Source organism: Xyrauchen texanus, chromosome 24 (genome assembly GCF_025860055.1).
Source record: "Xyrauchen texanus isolate HMW12.3.18 chromosome 24, RBS_HiC_50CHRs, whole genome shotgun sequence".
In the NCBI taxonomy this organism is placed as follows: Eukaryota; Metazoa; Chordata; class Actinopteri; order Cypriniformes; family Catostomidae; genus Xyrauchen; species Xyrauchen texanus.
Genome location: NC_068299.1, coordinates 10,676,885 through 10,692,299, shown reverse-complemented (window position 1 = coordinate 10,692,299; position 15,415 = coordinate 10,676,885). Strand labels below are relative to the sequence as shown.

The window sequence follows — 15,415 nt, the reverse complement described above, 5'->3', positions numbered from 1 at the left end:
ATAGCCCTCCTAACAACTCCCTACAACAGAGTTTGGGGTTAACATGTTGCTAATATTGTGCTGGTCTTACAGACAGAAATTTGTCAATACACAAATATTGGGTGAAAAAAAAATAAAGCTATTTTTTATCAATAACATCAGGTAGGCTTTTGACCTGTAACTTTTTGATCTATTGAGGTGATGTCGCAGCACTGTTGAGTGAATTGTCTGTGTGTGTGTTTTTTAATTAGTGAACATTACTATACTTACTGTATATTAGCTATACAATGCTTAACAGTTTATAACATTTTATGTGTGTTTTTTAAATTAAAAGTAATTAAAGTATCTTTTACTAGTAATAAAAGGAACATAAATCAAACCTATTATTTAAACCTATCAAGTTACCATATTATTTACCATACCAGTAGTGTACTGTACATCATGCCAGCAAGAAACTGTCTTGCCTAGAAATACAAGTTGTTAGTTTATATGAGACTATGATTACAACAGACCATAAAAGTTTTTATTTTTTAATGAAAATGATACAATACACAATTGGGGTACATGCATATTTTTCATTAATGTATATATATATATATATATAGGTATGTGGTTTTTTTTGGTGGGCGGTGGGGGGTAACCCTAATCATAACAATTAATTATGCCCACCTGTTCGGTCACTACTACACCACTGCTTGGATTAATTTTTTTCCATCACAATTGTCTCTCTGCAAAGGATATGCAATGCTGCCTTAGAATTTGGAGGATCAATTTAACTTTGTATCATGATCAAACTCCCTTAGAAAAGAGAGTGAAAAATAGAGAGAGTGAGAGATGGAGAAAGAGATATAGAAGAATAGGAGACAATTTTACAAGAGCTATCAGACCAGGTCTGATTGTAGTAAACACTCTCACACTCAGACACACACACACACACACACACACACATGCACTGGGCTGTAAGTAAATGGCACAGTGTAGAATCAGAAGGCTACCACATATACTAAAACAAATGAAAAATGAGAAAGTGAAAGAGGAGGAAATGCAGTGTGGCCTGGGGTCAGATGGTCTCTGCTCCACTGTGCTATTTTGTATTCTCACTCTGATTGGAGGTGCTCAAGTCAAGTCAAATCAGTTTTATTGTATAGTGCTTACCCAAAATGCATATCGTTTCAAAGCAGCTTTACAGAAAATGTAATTATTACTCTTAGTATACAAACATAGTGAGAGTGCCAAAGGTGACAATTGCTACTGTTCAAACTGCAGGTTATTTGTGGACAGATCAAATCTCTGTTCAGGCTGCAGTCGCTTTTGCTAGCATGTCCAGATTAGTTGTCATAGTAACAATGCAAACTTGCATAGGTTCACCATGCCTGAGAGTTTATCAATGGATGTTTTCCATCAGGGCAGTATACAAATATTAACATTCTTATCAGTTTGTACCATTTTTCCCCAGACACCCCATATTTTATCCCATATAAAACAGGATGCATATTGTTCTGTATTGTAGCGGGTATCGAAACATCCTGTATTGAAGGCTTTGTGTCCCGTATTGAAGCATACAGCGAGACTCTTGAAAGAAACCTGTCCTGTACTGAAGCCTCAAAATGCTCAAGTGTCCAACTTTTGCGTGAAATTTTCAACCTTATCGTGTTGTTGTGGCTCGCAGCCGGTGAGCGTTACATCAACTTAGCACATCTCTTTGGGTGAGTAAAGCCAATGTATGTATTATTTTAAAAGATGTTTTCAATGCTTTGTCTGCCCTGTAACATATACATGGCACATGGGTGCGTTCCTATCTGAAGTGATAATCCCTATTCCCCTCATAGACTTTATCTTCCACTGTCGGAGGCTGAAAGATGTAATAAAATGGTCATTCTAAACTCACTTTTTAAGTTAATTTGTATTGAAAATTCTATTGTAACGATCCTGCAGTGTGGTCATCATTACTGTTTTCCCTTTGAAGAGCTCTGTGAAGGCATCATTTATGCTATTTGGAATGCAGTATATGTCTTATAGACGTGAAACACCTGGTAAAATAACCCATTACTCACAACAAATAAACAAATCTGATTTCAGAAACATATTTTTGAGTTAGATTGGCCAAAAAATAAGATTTTTTTTCTACGTCAGTGTGAACATAGTTTTCAGGCACACATTTAAAAAATTTCCTTATCCCAAATATTATCTTGCCACATAACACGAGTAATAGTCATGCATTTATTCTATAACAGATCAAATGATTTAAAGTGTAAGTGAGATTACAAATTGTAAAAATAATGGTTCAATTAATTTTTGGATAAGTTTAAAACAACAGATTTGAAGCATGATGTCAATTACCACAGAAAATGTATGACTTGTTTAAACAACTTTTTGTGCAAAAATGTAATATTAATGGAAGTCTATGTATGAAGGTAAATCAGTAGTAAAACTTGAGATCTTGCATTTTTGGATTTGAAAACTTGTACAATTAATATTTGTACTCACACCGATGTGAAAACTAGTAAAATAAAAATTTGAAGTTGAATGTTGCAATCTGCACTCTCAGACAATAATTCAAAGCTTGTGTTCTGAATTCACAATTGCAGACATATAATCACAAATGTGTAAAATAACATTCAAATAAATACAACTACAGACACAAGCTTGTAGTACACATTACCTTTTGTAATTTTGTTAACTTTAATTCATTTTCACAGCCACAAATCGGCACTTACAACCTCTCAAATCTGGCACTGCAACATTAAATATTCACGCATTGACTTTTGCAATTATTTTTGCAAAAAACCTGTAGTAAACATCATGCCACAGCGCCAGCCCATGCCTGTTTGTAATGGCAAAGTGAAGGATTTTCTTTACTGAGTAAAACCTGCAATAAAAGATGTATTTGAGAACACTCAAAAATGTCTATTTTCCCATGAGTAAAATTCTTCTGGAACTCTATAATTAATAACATAAATTGGAGGAAAGCATGGTTGTTGCCTTATAAATATTACATGACTAATAAGATCAAAAAAGTGCATTTTTTAAATCTTGCACAAAATTTACCCTTGTAACCTACTTGTATCTAAGTATTCTGATGTAAATAACTCATGTGCCTTTTGTGGGAACAATAGTGAAAGTCTTGATAATATGTTTTTCTTTGTGATGTTGTATCTGCATTTTGGCATGATCTGAGTCACCTTTGTTTTTCCAAGTTAAAATTAAAATATGATTTTTGTGTCAAAGACATTATATTTTATTTTGAAAACGAAAACAGTTTTCTGGAAAATACAGTAGATTATTTTATTCTGGTTACTTTTGAAACAATAAATATTGTAATGTTTTTTTTTTTACATACATTTTTTTTTTATTGATTCCATACTCATATTTAAACAAACAGCACAAGAATACACAAAATCAACTTGTATTAATTATGTGATTATTGTATTAATTAATAAAGCCGCCACTCTCCCAACCAACCGACTTCCATCCCCTAAGAATTACCTGCCTGCTTCACTATATTTTAATGTCTAGCTGGATCAGGGAAATTGGACAGTAACTCTTACACTCACTTGGATCTTTGTCCTTTTTAAAAATCAGTCTGATCCAAGTTTCCCTGCCTTGTCCCCTGACTCAAAATATGACTGTCTTGCCCTGAATAGCCAAAACTACACATTCTGTGACAAAATATAATATATATAATTATATCTGTGTTTCAATCGGGTCAACTGCCTGAGGCAATTAGAGGACATGTGACGCTTCAGCTCTGCCTCAGAACTTTGAATATTCCCTTCCAATTCCACGAGTTCTTGTGCTTTTGATTTTTTTTGGTGAATGTGACATACTGTATGATCCGGCCCCAAAGAACTGCCTTAAGTGCCTCCCAAGCCACGCCCACAGAGGATACTGAGGACCAGTTGGTCTCCATATAGACACTGATTTCAGTTTTTAACATTTGTTTGAATTCAGGATTTTGCAAAAGGGATACATTAAAGTGCCTATATGATTTCCTTTTCTCCAACTGTGGCAACACCTCTAAACACACCAGGGCATGATCTGAGACTAAAATGTTTCTCCTCCCGGGGGGAAGCAGCTGTCGTCCACCTGAGAGGGTGGAGAAGTGATCGAGGACCATGCGATGGTGTATCGGAGAACCGGCGAGTAGGTTTTTTTTTTCATCTCTCTCTCCTCCCTCTCTCTCACTGCTCACTCTGCGTTGGACTTTTCCCTCTCGTTTAAATAAAAATACAGGAAGTACCCCCCCCCCCATATTTTAATTATTTCTGTTTCCCTCCACTTGTCCCCTTCCTCATCCAGGTAGATGGGGATGACCTGCTTAAAGCACGGGCTTAAAGCACGCCCTCCCCCAGGGAAAGAGGGGTGGAGGTGTACATTAAGCCTGGGGGCTCCCCAGCCTGAGAGAACGAGGGAGGAATGTGGCAGGACGGAGGGCGGGGCCGGGTTGTGATTATACAAACCCAATCCCAACAACAGATTCATTCCAGAGTAAATTTTATGGACTGATGAAAAAAATGTATAGTCCCTCCCAAACAAAGATTTTTACACATCCTGTGAACGTCACTGCTCTAGGGGGCTTGAACACTTTTGCTTCACTATGATCAAGGACTGAGTCCATCAAAAGGTTAAAGTCTCTTCCCAATATTATATCATGAGGGGTGCCAGCAGTATGCAACATCCCTTCAAGATCTATAAAAAAGCCCTGATCATCAACGTTAGGGGCATAAATATTACCCAAAATAAGACTCCCTGAATTTCAGCTAAAACAATAATGACTCTTCCTAATTTATCTTTACTCTGTTTGAGACTTATTTACTAGATGTTTACTTATCAGTGTAATGACTCCCCTGCTCTTACTCGAACCAGCACTATAAAAAAAAATGCCAACCCCATATCTTTCCAAATTTTTCAGCTTACTGTGGAGAAAAGTGTGTTTCTTGAAGAAACAATATATCATATTTATTATGCTTAAGAACATAAATAACCTTCCTTCTTTTTATGGGGTGCCCAACCAATCTACTCATATTAACATTGGACATTTTGACAAATAAGAAAAAAATAAATAGTGTGTCAAAGACACTTCACAAAGACATTCCCTAGCAACAAAAAACAGAAGAAAAAAAAACTTGTGCATTAACCCCAAGTAAAACAGCGCCAACTGGTGTCCATCCTTCTAAACTCAAACAGTCATAGCATAAAAAAAACACAAAACATTCAGGTTCCTCAAACTGTCAATTGGATGTTCAGTGAGCCAGTCCACTCGGCTGCAACATGAGTGCAAGAAAATTATTTACTCACTCCAATGACTTTGCAAGAAATACTCCACAAAATGAACTCCAGTCGATGGGTGGCACCAGCACAAAAAAAACTAGCTGGTTCCTCAAAATGTCAAGCGGATGTTTAGTGAGCCAGTCCACTTGGCTGCAACAAGACTGCAAGCAAATTACTTACTCACTCCAGTGACTTTGCAAGAAATACTCCACAAAATAAAACTCCAGCCGATAGGTGGCACCAGCACAAAAAAAACTTGCAGGTTCCTCAAACTTTCAAGCGGATGTTCAGTGAGCAGGTCCACTTGACAGCAACATGAGTGCAGGCAAATTACTTACTCCAGTGATTTGCCAGAAATTCTCCACAAAAAAACTCCAACCAATAGGCGGAATAAGCACACAGAGCGTGTAGATTCTTCAAACAGTTAAGTGTTCAACAAATGTTCAGTGAGCCGGTCCACTTGGCTACAATGTGAGTACAACAAGATGACTTACTCCATTTACTTTATGAAGGACATGTGAATGTTTTACGGCCATCCTTAGCATCTATTAACAATTTGGCCAGGAACATCAGTGCAAAAGCGACCTTCCGTTGATGGAAGAGTTTCTTGCATTTCTTGAATCAATCATGTTTCTCTCTTGTTGAGTTCGCAAAGTCTGAGAACAAGAAAATGCTGGTGTTCTTCCAAGAAAGCCTTCCTTCAAACCTCGCCTCGAGTAACACAAGATGTTTATCGAATGATCTCAGAAATTTGGCCTGAATTGATGGGGGGGGGTTGAGTGGTTTACGGGGAAATGTTTTTAGGTTACAAACTGGTAATTACAAAGGTATTATACTATAAATGTTGTTTATGAGGACATTTCTAGTGTCCCCATTATTCAAATCACTTAAAAAACCTACTAAGCAATGTTGTTTTTGAAAATGTAAAAATGCAGAAAGTTTTTTTGTTAGGGTTAGGTTTAGGGGTATGGTTAGGGGATAGAATCTATAGATCGTACAGTAAAAAATAATTATGTTTATGGAGAGTCCTCATGAGGACAGCCACACCAACGTGTGTGTGTCTGTAAGGAGGCAGAACACAGCACTCCAGCTTCACTGAGTAGAAGTCATGTAAGTAGCAAGTTGATTGATTTTAGATGTCATCTGTTTACAAATTGTCCATAGCCACTACTAAATTGATGTTTTGTTGTCGTCTTGTTTTGTCTCTGTGAAATCCACTATTGATATGATAAGTTTGAGGCTGTGGGGAAAATGACTCACAGCAGCAGGACGTGTGGGTGATGTGGGTGATAGCTTGGCATAACTCTAATTTACAGCAACACACTTTCATGTACACACAATAGAAGTTGATGGGAAGTCCAATCATGATAGAAAATCAAATGAACATTAGTGTGTGTGTTATGAGGTGAGACTGGGTAGAATTATATCTGAATAGCCACTGAGTGTCTGAAGCTAAAGATCTGTCTTATCCCTGCACATGGAGTCAGCACTTGTTACCATAGCAACACACTGGAACGCGTGGGACAGGAATATTTTCAGAGTCGTTGAAATCAGGCACATAAAAATCAAACAGAGCTGTGTATGCGTGGTTTGGGATCAGTGCAGGTTTGTATGAGAAACGAAATCTGATCCGCTGGACCATAGCGACCAGACGGTTTATTTACTGCCAAAGAGCCAAAGCATCACACAACATTAACATCACAGCATGGTGAGAGTCACATGCAGTTCACCGCCACATGGATGTAAATCTATTGCTATTTCAACAGGACTGCTGGATTAAAGCTTTAATGTGTAATTTTTTTCCATGATAAAATAATTTTTCATATCCTATCTTAATATGCAGTCAACTGCAGTTTAAGTCAGAAGTTTACATACAGTACAACTGCAGTTTAAGTCAGAAGTTTAAATACATTTACATTCAGTTTTTCACAATTCCTGACATTTAATCGTATGAAACATTCCCTGTCTTAGGTCAGTTAGGATCACTGCTTTATTTTAAGAATGTGAAATGTCAAAATAATAGTGGAGAGAATTATTTATTTCAGCTTTTATTTATTTCATCATATTACCAGTGGGTCAGAAGTTTACATACACTTTGATAGTATTTGGTAGCATTGCCTTCAAATTGTTTAACTTGGGTAAAATATACTGGGTAGCCATCCACAAGCTTCTCACAATAAGTTGCTGGAATTTTGGCCCATTCCTCCAGACAGAACTGGTGTAATTGAGTCAGGTTTGTAGACCACCTTGCTCGCACACGCTTTTTCAGATCTGCCCACATACTGTATTTACTCAGGGCTTTGTGATGGCCACTCCAATACCTTGACTATGTTGTAATTTTTCCACAACTTTGGAGGTATGCTCGGGGTCATTTTCCATTTGTCTTGATCCACAAAAGTTTCCTTCCTCATGATGCCATCTATTTTGTGAACTGGCCAACGAGCGCACGCACTCGGTCAGCCCTCCCAGTCTGAGGCCGACCTGCAGATGGACAACATGCTTGCACCGGGCCACTGTGAGTGTGGGGTTGGACTGGAACCCTCCGTTCTCCCCACAGCCTTCATGGCTTGACGACTGGTACCTCGGGTCAGGGCGTCACTTCCAGAGATTACAACTCAACTACTCAAGGATGCAATAGGGCACGTCCCTCCAGCCAAGATGAAGAAGGGTTTCTACAACACTTACTTCATCGTACCCAAGAAAGGCGATAAGTTGCGGCCAATCTTGGAATTGCGAGTTCTCAACCAGGCTTTACACAAACACCCATTTAAAATGCTCACGCAGAAACAGATTCTAACCTGCGTTCGGCATCAAGATTAGTTTGTGGTGGTAGACCTGAAGGACGCGTACTTCCACGTCTTCATCTTGCCTCGACACTGACCCTTCCTACGGTTCGCATTTGACGGCCAGGCATATCTGTACAAGGTCCTCCCCTTCGGCCTGTCCCTGTCCCCTCGAGTCTTCATGAAGAGTCAATGACAGCATACCTCACCAACGAGAGCGTGCAGTCTGTGTTCAGGTGCCTAGCTCTCTTTGAGCCCAGCACAGCGGTTCCTCTAAAACAGTTCCAGAGGCTCCTGGGACATATGGCATCCTTGGCCGCGGTCGCGATGCTCGGGTTGATGCATATGAGAACGCTTCAGCACTGGCTTCAGACTTGAGTCCCGAGATGGGCATGGCACCACTGCACATACCATGTGTTAATCACCCCTTCCTGCCGTCAGACTTTCAACCCTTGGACAGACCTCTGTTTTCTGCGGACTGGAGTCCCCCTACATCAGGTGTCCAGATGTGTTGTGATCACCACAGACGCCTCTAAAAGGGGTTGGGGCGCCGTGTGAAATGGGCATGCAGCCGCTGGCTCCTGGATAGACGAGTGTGGCATCCTCATGGGCACAGGCCAACGGCACGTCCCTAGCAGACATCTGCAGAGCAGCGGCCTGGGCAACACCCAACACCTTTGCAAGATTCTACAATCTCAGGGTTGAGTCGGACTCGTACCGTGTTTAGTTAGGTCTGAGCCGGTAGAACTTGGTTAACGGAACAGCCGACCGGGTGTTCCACTTGCACATAGCACCCTTCACCAAGCTGATCCAGTGTGTTTCTCACCCAGGTTAGCCACTAAGCTCTTGCTTCCTCGATGTTTTTCCTCCCTAGCCTTCTGGCCTGCGAATTCAGCAGAGGAATTTGCGACCAGACCCACTACGAGCCCCAAGTGCTCTGTACTGGGGTAGGTCTCCACAGGCTTAATTCCCTCTTCAGGCAACTCCCTGTGATGTATTTTCCGCGGCACCACATCTCCCTTGGGCAGTCCCTCTGCCCCCGGTCGCTGTGTTTGTAGAGCTCCAGGTAGGACCTACCACTGCGCCACTCCCACGTGTGGCTTGACAACCCATGTGGTGTATTGGCCAAATATCACCTCCCTCTAGTCTGGGCAGGATGTGGTCTCCGCAGGGTTTTTTTCCCCCTGAAAGAATAGGATTGGGAAAGATCACCTTCTCCTGACACATTTCTATGCGTTAAGATAGCCCCAGCTGCTTTACGCTCTATGCGAGGAACATAGAGAGAAAAAAGGCCGTGGCTGGCTGGCATGCTCCCATTATGGTCATGTCGCCTGTTCCCCCCATAGGGGTGCTGGGAACCTAAGGTCTGTATATGATACCTTTTTCTGGGGGCTTTGGGGAGGGTTATGTGCGGCCGATACAGTTGCTTCTAGCACACAGCAGCCTGCTTGCACCTGTATCAGCAGTTCACGTAACACGGTCTAGTACATGGCATTTCTAAATGGGACCCTTTGTGTCACTACATTCGACAAAACATTGAGTGAGGACAGAAGGGGACCGTCATGGTTACTGTTGTAACCTCCATTCCCTGATGGAGGGAACAAGACTTTGTGTCGCCCTTGCCATGACACTAGACCTACCACTGTAAATGGCCATACCTTATTCTCGGCTCTTCAGTGCAAAAACCTGACTGGCAGAGGCATGCCAGTGCCTTTATTCCCTTTATACCCGTATGTCCGGGGGCGGGACAAGCAAATTCTGTCTGCCAATTTCTCATTGGCCAATTCTCAAGTTCAGAGGTATGCGAGGCTCTCAAGAAAGACCCCCTGTGTCACTACATTTGACACATCAGGGAACGGAGGTTACAACAGTAACCATGACGTTTTCTCGCTCACATTTAAAACTGTTGGTCAGGCCATTTTGATGTTTTAATTAAAACATTGACAATTTTACAGAATCTTTTCTCTGTTTCTTCAAATTATCTTCTTTGTTTTAACTGACAGTATAGTGGACCAATAAGTTTCAAACAATAGTGAACAGTGAAGAAGGCCAGCATTCACTCAACAACATTTCAACCAAGTTTCTCTTTACTATCAGATTATGTGCTTTAAGGTCAAAGCTAAAACTTTGGAATCCAGGTTAGAATTAAACAGCATCTTTATTAGTAAAGAGTAATCCGCTGATAATCCACAAATCATGGTGATGAATAATGTGTTAGGAGTCATTAACTGCTCAGAGCAATGTAGAGAAAGATCTCACTGCCACACACCCACAGGAGACCTCAAGAGATCTGCTGCTCTGTGGTCAGAGGCCCGGCACGCAGTGTGTGTGTATGTGTGTGTGTGTGTGTGTGTGTGTGTGTGTGTGTGACAGCGTAATCCCAATATAACCCTCCAGAAGCACTGTGTAATAAAGCTACAATTTCATTCTCCAGAACTGTGCAGCAGGTCTCCTGAGTGTGTGTGTGTGCATGTGATGCATTCCTGGAGGAAAGTAAACATACTTCAGAACATGAAAAAGATCTTATACATTATTCCAAATACACCCTTGAGACGGTGGAGTGCTGACTGAGAGGACAACAAACACACACACACACACACACACACACACACACACACACACAGTCTTTTTCACTCACACTCTCAGCATGGAGGCAATGCCAGCATGAAAAAGTATGTACTAAAAAATACAGTAGAACACAGATGATAGGAGAAAAACACTCTCTTACACTGCCTGTGTTCCTCAGAAAGCCCACACAGAGGAAGGCTGGAGAATGAGGAATGCTTCCATTCCTTCAATTACACATTTCTCCTTTCATTCTCCTCTCGCTCTTACTCTGTTTTTCTCTCTGTTTCTCTTTTCAGCTATGAATCATCAGATCAGATTCTCAGCTGAGCGTTTGAAAAGTCAAATGCAGATTCATAGGTTTAAAATGATTTGACTGATTGATCCTCATTCAGCACTGCTTATTAAAGACTATCAGTGTGCCATATGTCTTTTGGGGTGGCTGTTACTGGTCATAAATTGATTCACCATTTGGATGCAACATCACACAAAAATTTTTGTTTTTGTTGTTGTTGTTTACTATATATGTATATTTTTGGCTACCGATGCACTGTAGAAAAATGCTATTCGCAGTCAGCCAAGATCAATTTTATTCTGAGCATACGTGTCTGATAATATGGCAGTTACAGGGATAAAATTTGTGGTATTCAGTTGGTCATGTGACCTAAACATGGTGGTCACCATGAGGCAGCCCAAATCCATGTAAAATCTAAACGCTTTTAGGCTACTAATCTGACTATATTCATCATCTCATTTGTGTAAATTAGTGTAAATTATTTAAACATAGTTTTCAAAACTATTATTTATTTCTGTAGGGGTAAAACTTTATTTAAATTGTAAAAAACTATTGAGTGCACCTTTAAAAAATATATGGTGTTTTTTCCCAGACATGAACTGTTTGTCGGGTGGCAGATCTCAATATCTGTCAAAAAATGATCTTGCATAATCTTATTGAAAGAGAACTCCTAGGCCAGATGAGTATGTGATTTCTCTGTTGTTCACATAAGATTAACTCTTGGTTATTTGGGGCTGAATTAATGTATTGAGTGGGTGGAGGATTCCAATTAAACTCAAATCAGTAAGTCAGAGCCATCTGGAAGCATAGTGGATCCCATCACACAGATGGTGGGTTTGAATCTCAGTCATACTACGATCAGGTCAGACCTCTCATGAAACTTAACTTGCAATGTTTCAGGGTGGTGAGCCAATCATGGGTAACCTCCTTACCACCACATCAGAGGTGTTCCCATGGCAATGAGATGCCTGTGGGTTGCAGGCTAATACGATCATGTTGATCTCTGCAAGCATTAAAGTCCCTTTTTGGCATCTATAAGTGAAGCAATTAGCTGTCTTAAATTTACTCAGAACTTTTTACATGAATAGTTCACCCAAAAATGACAATTTGTCATTTACTCACTCTTATGCCGTTTTAAAACCAGTTTGACTTTCTTTATTCCTTGGAACAAAAGAGGAGAAATTTTAAGGAATTTTTCCATACAATGGGGACTGACATTCTGTCTAACATCTCCTTTTGTGTTTCATGGAAGAAAGAAAGTCATACATGTTTGGAACAACACATGGGGGAGTAATCGCACACCAATAAGCTGATAACTACCAAACCTCCGCTTATTTACAAATCTGACAATGCAAGAAAAAGGTGTTTACATGAGACTTGAATGTAAAATGTCCACACTGGATAAGCCGGTAAGAAAACCGGTAAAGGTGTTTTCCGTTTTTTTGTAAAATCGTGATAATGAGAAAAAATCTACCAAATTCTATCCTTGTTTATGAACATACCCGATAATAGAAACCAGTTTAAGGTTTTTACATGACCTTACATGTTGTCAGCTTTTTAAGCATAATTGGTGCAAGACATTGTGCATGTCAACACGATCATTGACAGAATTTTTTTTTTTTTTTGGTGCACTACCCCTTTAAATGTAACCCCTCAAGAAGATACCGGTAGTTGTATACAGGTAACAAGTTAGGTGTAAAATGTGGGGAAAAGTAAGTTATGGAAACTTTCCTAATCGCACCTACTGTCGTATATCACACCTCAGCTAGCATACCAGAACCCTCAGCGAATCCGCTCAAATGCAACTGTTGACAACTGCTGCTAAGAGGCACCTTAGTTGTCTACACACAAGGCCCATGAAAAACACAGGCTAATTAACATACTAATGAGGCCTTTGAGCAAATGAATTGCGGGTATTCATTAGAGAAAGAAATTGGAGACAGCCAATCAGAGCTGTGAGTGTATATGCATTTTTATGTATTTTGTTGTACTATCACTTTTTGTTGTACACATGCACAAAAGGAGACGGGTTAGAGGGAGCACAAACATCATGCCACTGTAAAACAAAATCAAGCTGAATACCAGACCAAAACTCAACAACTCCAGAGCCAGCAAGTTTGCTGCCAGAAGCAATATCTGTTTCCCAGAGTCATGAATCTCTCTGGCCTGATGAAAAAGAGGTGTTGGACGTCTTTCAGGGTAACAGGAGACAGGGCAAACTAAAGACGCCCACAAACACGAGATGAGCTCCTGCCGCCCCATCCTATTTTAAGAAATGCCCAGTGGGGCGGCACCAGACAGGGTTATAAACAGTGTGTAGGAGAGTGTGGCAGGTGTCAGCTGTCCTAAATTAATCACCTATCTCAGCAAAGGCTCCTTTACCTGTTCAGAGAGGAACCACAAGAACATCAGAAACAATCATCATATAACTAAATCAATCTACCTGCCCAAACGACCATCATTACAACATTTTTTTTTTAAAAAACACACACACACCCACGTTTACCATCATAAGACTGTTAGATAGAAAATACCAAATCTACCAAGTAAAGGATACTGATATTGTGGCAACCCAACTAAAAGGTTTTGCTTCGCAGAAAATAATTTGATTCTTTATTTTTTTTTTTTGGTTAGCACTTTTTTTTTTTAGGTTGTGTAATGGTTCCCCTGACGTTTCCCTTATAGGAATAGTTCACCCAAAAATTATAATTCTCTAATAATTTACTCACACCCTTATGCTATCCCAGATGTGTATGACTTTCTTTTTTCTGCTGACCACAAATTAAGGTTTTTAGAAGAATATCTCTGCTCTGTAGGTCAATACAGTGCAAGTGAATGGTGGCCAGAACTTTGAAGCTCCAAAAAGCACATAAAGGCAGCATAGAAGTAATTCATAAGATTCCAGTGGTTAAATCCATGTCTTCAGAAGCGACATGATAGGAGTGGCTGTGAAACAGATCAATATTTATGTCATTTCTTACTATAAATCTCAACTTTCACTTATATATTCTTTTGTTTTTGTTAGCAATTCAAACTATTTGTGCATATCACCATCTACTAGGCAGGAAGGAGAACTTATAGTAAAAAAGGACTTAAATATTGATTTGTTTCTCACCCTCAAGAATCATATCGCTTCAGAAGTCATGGATTTAACCATTGGAGTCGTATTAAATACATTTATGCTGCCTTTATATGCTTTTTGGAGATTCAAAGTTCTGGTAACCATTCACTTGCATTGTATGGACCTACAGAGCAGAGATATTCTGCAGAAGAAAGAAACTCATCTGGGATGGCATGAGGGTGAGTAAATGATGAGAGAATTTAAAATTTTAGGTGAACTATCCCTCCAAATTGTGGGGACCTTTCTGCAACTAAACCGCAACATTACATTGATAGTCAGTCTACAAGCCATGTCTTGCTTTAATTATAATAGGCCCTATATGTTCTTTATAAGTTCTTTTTAGGTTGTCACACAAAATCATCCTTGCAACGTGATGAGAATGTTAGTTTGTGGTTATAAAACCCCCCAAAATAAGGTTTCTAAAACGTTACAAGCTGGTTCCTAAAAAATAACCAAATGGGAACCATTGGCGTCAATTTCAATCCATGCCTGAGCATCCAGTGTTTCGGCAGGGCCAACGAGACGTTCAGATAGCCTACGTATGAAACACACATCCTCCATTAAACAGCAAACGGAGGAGTAATCGTAAAAAAAAAAAAACTAATCGCGCTAATCGCAGCCTCTGATCATAAATGATCTCACCCCCGCCCCGACTGACACTTCTCTTGATAAATGAACTATACATGAGTCTCACACGACATCAGCATCAACTAAATTCAGATCAAACTGCCTGACATAAAAAAAAAAAAAAAAATTTAAGACATCGCTTTGCATCATTGTCGTTATTTTTGTCATCATTATAATTATTAATTCAACAGTGGCAGTGATTATTCTCCGTATTATTGTGGAAATGATTGGAGACCTGTGACGCAAATTTGGAGACATCCACTGTAATTTCAAAGTGCTGGTCATTTCCATTCCACTCAGAGCAGCGTCAAACGTTTACCAATTCCAACTATCCCTAAATAAAACTGGTCGCGCCTCAAACTGCACTAATTATCGCTGACTAACCAATAGCGACGCAGAAACGCATTGAACGGCAGGTACGTACCTGTGATCTGAGCAAGAGAGGACCGCTTTCCTCCTAAGCGATGAAATATTCCAGCCAGGCAGGTTCCCTCGGATGTCTTTGAGGATTTTATTCCCGAGCGTCTCACTGGCTCTCCGTTAAGCGTGCGGCAGGCTGATGTTAGGTCGCAGAAATACCTCAGGGCCGCTTTCGCCCTCCTCGCTCGCATACACACACACACACACACGCACACACACACACACGAAACGGTGCCTGGCCAGTTCCGGCGGATCGATAGAACCGGCGAAGTGATGCCTCTTTCCCTCACCGGGTCTGATGGATGCGCCGGTCACCGGGGGCTGTCAGCGCGCGCTCAGATCGAAGCGCCGTTG

General features: G+C 40.3%; 1 protein-coding gene across 1 annotated transcript in view; it reads right to left on the bottom strand.

The window, feature by feature from the left end:
• LOC127618110 (sodium/calcium exchanger 3-like) overlaps window positions 1-15,214 on the bottom strand; it is a 44,407-nt gene extending 29,193 nt beyond the window's left edge. Inside the window, exon 1 of the mRNA XM_052090371.1 lies at window positions 15,066-15,214. The gene's annotated coding sequence lies outside the window, so the exon portion shown is untranslated. The remainder of the gene's footprint in view (window positions 1-15,065) is intronic.
• Between the last annotated feature and the right edge of the window lie 201 nt (window positions 15,215-15,415).